The sequence below is a fragment of the Nuphar pumila genome, chromosome 7 (genome assembly GCF_984573655.1).
Source record: "Nuphar pumila chromosome 7, dmNupPumi1.hap1.1, whole genome shotgun sequence".
Classification (NCBI taxonomy): Eukaryota; Viridiplantae; Streptophyta; class Magnoliopsida; order Nymphaeales; family Nymphaeaceae; genus Nuphar; species Nuphar pumila.
This window is the reverse complement of record NC_143255.1, coordinates 123,944,869-123,950,868: the sequence shown is the minus strand read 5'-3', so window position 1 is coordinate 123,950,868 and position 6,000 is coordinate 123,944,869.

The following is a 6,000-nucleotide window of genomic DNA, read 5'->3' as shown; positions in this document are numbered from 1 at the left end:
AATGGTATAAAATATCATATTTTACTCAACTTTAACATATCTAAGGGTTTTGGCAAAGTGGGATTGGGGCCTAAGCCACCAAGCATGCCATCTAGGTTCAAATCCCATGAGTGGCATGAAAATAATATATATAGTGTACCCAAAATGATTTTCTTTTTTGGTTCATATGGCCGACCTCAATTGTTTTGAGATGAAGGAATAGTTGTTGTTGTCGTTGAAGCTAAGGTTAGACATACCCCATCAATTATTATTCAATGTAAGAGGACAACTCATACCAACTATGTGGCCCCCATTGGTATAGATATGGTTAAAAGTTGTTACAATCATTTATATGTACAAACAACTTAGCAACTTTTTTTTACAAGACCTAACCGGTCGACTCTATTAGACATAGGTATGATTACTGTCTTGGTAGAGTAAAACCCCATGGCTTATCCTTTATCCCAAGGGAGTTGCCAAACAACTTAGCCATGTCGGTTCTAGGTTCAAATCCCATGAGTGCCATCCCTTACACAAGCTGAAGTGGGGGCCAAGTGTTAAGCTCACAATAAATAAAACATGTTAAACATAATCCAAAGGTTAGATTTTATCAAGTGTATTGCACGACCATGATTGTAAGTATAGCAGGGGCTGGGTAAAAACAAAAAACAAAAATTAAACTTTAACACATGAAAATAGTAAATAAAACATGTTAAACATAACCAAAGGTTAGATTTTATATTTGGAGCTTAGATATATATATAAATCAAGTGTGTACCACCATAGAAGAACCATATATATAAATAAAGTGTGTACCACCATAAAAGCATCATAAAAATATATAATTAAATCAATATAAATATATATATGGCTAAATGTTTTTTTTTAAAGCAAGCTAGGGTTAGACATACCCCACCAACTATTATTCAACATAAGAGGACAACTCATACCAACTATGTGGCCCCCATTGGTATAGATATGGTTAAAAGTTGTTACAATCATTTATATGTAGAAACAACTTAGCAACTTTTTTTATAAGACCTAGTCGCGTCGACTCTATTAGACATAGGTATGATTACTGTCTTGGTAGAGTAAAACTCCGTGGCTTATCCTTTATCCCAAGGAAGTTGCCAAACGACTTAGCCATTTTTTTTCTTCAATCAAAACATGCATGTGATCTACATGGGAACCAACATTTCAAGTTGAAATCAGACTTGTGCATAGGTTTTTTTACCGATGCAAAAATAGACGGTTGTAAAAATATGTTGATTTTTTAGATTAAAAAAACATATTTTTTTCTTGTAGAAAGAACATGATCCGAAGGTCCACTCTCACTAAATCAACTATGTTGCACACACCTATGAGTTTAGATTGAGTTAAAACAACTTCATTGCGATATTCCAACTAGACCAAACCAATAATCAATTGTAGGTACAACATTGTGCACATATTTTGTGAAAACTTTGTCGCATTTTGAAATTTTCAAAATGAGAGGTGATTTTCAACTATGTTCAAATATATTCCATTTTGAAATTTTTTCCTTTATTTCTTTTTTGTGAATTTCTCCATGGGATCAAGCACGTTTATTTATGAAAAAAAAGCATCCTTAGACATGGAGATCCAATCATAAGGCTTACCAAAAGAGCCATATGTTTTTTTCCCCTCTCTCACTCTCTCCCCTCAAGAGATTAAAAGATTAAATTACTTAAATAATCTTATCTCCTAAAAGATTAACACGATGTTGAACAACGATGAACACTGTTTTTTGTGTCCGCGGGATGCACTGAATAAGCGTCCATGCATCCCGCATTTGTGTGGGCACACAATACAGATGGTAGTAGATCGGGGAAAAATGCGGCCCACCCTGCCTCAATCCGTTTGGATCGGGGATGGGGGACATGAAACGGGGATGAATTCGGGAATGAAGGTGAAAATCAAAACCTGTGTGGGGATAAAAGCGGGGATGGAGAGCATAATTTTGAGTCAAAGCTGTAATGCCCCAAAATTTTAATCTTAATTATTTTACTAATATTGAAATTTTGAAACTAAATTTTTTATCAATATAAGTAAATCAAATCTTATAATGAGAAAACGATTTTCTCAAACGGTTAAGACTTTGGGTGGGGTTATACTAGAGGTAAAAATCAAATAAAGAAGTGTGATATATATATATATATATATATATATATATATATATATATATATATATATATATTAAACCACATATAATATAAGACTGAAATATAAAGAATTTTAATTTCATTTCAAATCAGAGTATAAAAACAATGGTTCAGTCTCTATATGATCAAGTACTTAAAATAAAAAGATCATGCTTACAAAGATCATAAGGTAAGAATGGACCCTCAAGAATGCAACTTGATCAATCCTTCACTTTAGTTACTTATCATACTTTACCTGTCCTCCATAAAACAAGGTCAGACTCGCTAAAACCTAGTAGGGCAACTCAAACCTAAACTTGAAGAAAATATATCAAGCATTCAAACGTAAGGCATTTAAAAGCATTTCATCAGTTAATATTTCATTTAATCTTAACTCACATAATAAAACATAATCCATATGTATTCAAGACATACAAGTCATCACACACACACACACATATGTATATATATATATATATATATATATATATATAAGACATTCAGGTCATTCCATCATTTTTATATGCATTCGTAATTCTTATAAACAATAGGTCAAATCATATTTGACCACTCCAGTGTGAAACACACACATATTTTCTAAGTAAATCAGTTTGATGTTTATGATACACACCAATCATGATATATAGGTGTTATATATTCAAATCAGACAATTATAATACAATCATTTACAACGAAACTATATAGGTGTGATGTGACATTCACCTAATAAGTTAATATAGTCATTTATAGGTGTGATGTTCATTCACCTATACACTAACAAAAGCATAACCTCATATCAAGATTTAAAATCGATAAGGGTCTGATTCTCATATCTGAGTTCAACATATAATCATGCTATAACAGAAAAGTCAAATCTATTGATTCATAACTAGCGATCTTAATCAACTCGCAAGATCATTACAATTCATCATAACATTTTTTTTAATCATAACAAAAGTTTACAAGATCCACGCCGGATCACCTGATTTGGGAGATATATAACCTCACAAGGAGTTACCGCCATAGACGAATGGTTTGCTTGGTCTTAGACGATGCAGATTCTCACTAAGGTATATGGTCTTTGTGGGTTACCTGCTCTTGGAAAATGCATTTTTTCACACAGACTTACCACTCAAGCTAGATTACCTAATCAAGTCGTGCATACCCTCACAAAGAATCTCTTAGAAATAATTTCTCAACTGATACTTTATCCAGTGAATACTATTATCATACATACATCAATACAATTGACTACTCTCAAGGTCAATAGCCACCAATTCGACAGAAGCATGTATGTAATCAATTGACAAATTACAATAGTTTAGGTTACCACTTGAGGACACCAAGACAAATTAATTCAATTGACCGAATACAAGGTCATGAGCCACTATCCACCTCGAATATTCAATTGATTTCAAAAAATCTATTGTATATTTCTTTTCATGCAACATTCAATATGCATCACATCATACATCACTTCATATAACATTAAAATCATAAAATCATGCATTTAACCAATAAAGTTCCATGAACTATAACTCAATCTTAAGTCTAAACATTTATTGCATGCATTCATTATTTCACATAATGTGGCGTTTCAACATCAAACAAAAGCATATCCTCATACACATCATAACATAGCCACAAAAAATATTGCATTTCATAAATTAAACATCAAAACATGCATAAATAAGACTTATAATTCCATGCATGCGTACGTGAACATGCACATTTCATAATACAAAGAAACTAAACTTCAATATATGTAACTCCTATATATTTTGAATTATACATACAAGATTCGAGCCATATATATATTTTTACCACATGAATCGATATGCAAAGCAAGTATTTCATGCATAATGTGTCTCACACATATTATACATATGTATTAATGGCATTTACACAAATCATGGTTCATCTATTAGAGCACGGGACATATTAGCCCATGCATAAGAGTACCTATAGTAACACACACTCCTTATTTCCACTAAGTTAAAATCATGTCAAGCATGATCTCTTGAACCACAACAAGAAAAAATAATTTTATTCCCATGCATTCAAATTATGCATATAATCTCCAACTCATTTTAATGTTTGCACAATGCATTACATCATAAACACTCACCCAAAGCAATTTGCCTCTCTATTTCAGTATAGTGAGTGCTACTCACATGCATATCCTGCAAACCAAAAATACCAACATTTGTAACATTTCTAGATATCCACAACTAAGCGTGGTGTGTGCTCATAACTTGTATTTGCATTTTGGTTAAGTATTAAGCGCAATAACAATATCTCAAAATATCCATAATTAAGTGCGGTGTGTGCGCATAACTTGCATTTGCAATTAAGTTAAGCATTTGGCACAATAACAATATGCTTACATGATTAATGCCTAAACTTGTTCTCTACAACTTCAGTTAAAGGATCTTACATTAATAATGTGAAGAACAACGAATCAAACCCAAAAAATGGAGGGGTTTCGAAATCTGCAAAGACCGCTCAAGCTAACAAATCACCGGACACTATGGTCAAAATTGTCAAAAGCTTCAAAACCATGGATAGAACAAGTTTTTAGAGGAAACTTCTTACTGTTACAAATTATACATAGATAGATCATCATGTTGAATCTTATATAAATTGAAAAATAAAGGGAAAACATACACTCATAGAGAGATTGAAAAAGAAACAACTCACCCAAGCAGGTGGCAACAAGCGTCTCTTACAACTCTCTAGTGAACGAGTAGTGATATACTCAACCACATATTAAGAAAGACAAACCTTCATAGTTGGTTTCCTCAAAGTCATAATTAATGATTGGAGATAAACATCACCTCTTTAAATAGATTCTCAAAATAATCCAATGAAGGCAATGTCTCTCTAAAAATGTTTCATCTCTTAAACATGACCTACTAAACAAAAACCCAAGATGACCTAATGAAGAAAATATCTCTCTACTAAACTCTGAATTAGGAATTAAACAGAAGGCGCATACATATACATTTTTGCCAATAAAAAATGAAGCTCTGACACAACTGCAAACAGTGGGATTCACCTGAATGGTGTGTCTCAATCATCTATTGAGAACAGAAATTACCATCTCACCATGTACAAAAAACTGTAATATCTAGTAAGCTTGCAATTAGGTTACAAACCAAGCACAATAGAATGTCATCCAAGGAAACATGAAGACAATTATTTCTTGGAGAAGACACATCCGTAAAATGGACAGCAGATGAGGCTGCCTTGGAAGCCTTCCACCGGTTTGGGGAGAGATTGATGGAGATTGAGAAGAAGAGGAGACCCTACTTGCGGATTCAGGTGGGTTCGGTGCCCAACAGAGAGAGAAGTAGATGTCAAGGAGGCTGTAGGGTAACTGAGGCCAGTGGCAAAGGTGGTGACATCGTAGATCAGGGAGGAGGAGGATCATCCGGTGAAAAGAAACCCAAGAGCAATTGGTAGTCGGTGAGCTATGCAACGAGGGCTTTGTCGATTCTCTGATGACAGTCCAGGAGGGATTCACTGTTGGTCCTTAATAAAGGAGGAACCTCTCAATCACAACCTACAAGATCAACAAAGAGGAAACCACAACGAAAGAAGAAAAAGAAAAAAGATGGAAGGCTTTTCTGAGGTTTGCTTTAAGAGAGCTTCAATTTCAAGTCATTTCTCTGTATATTTTTTGTATGCCGAGCACACATCTTTATAGGCTGCTTTCTCTCTTGGATTCCCTCAGGCTCAACGAGCAGTTGCGCCATCTGAGAGAGGATCTCGGTGGACCAAGGATTTTGATAAGGATGCTTTTTGAAAAAACGGTTTAGAAAAGGGTCCAGGTTCATCCACGAACGGGCCCTTATTCGTG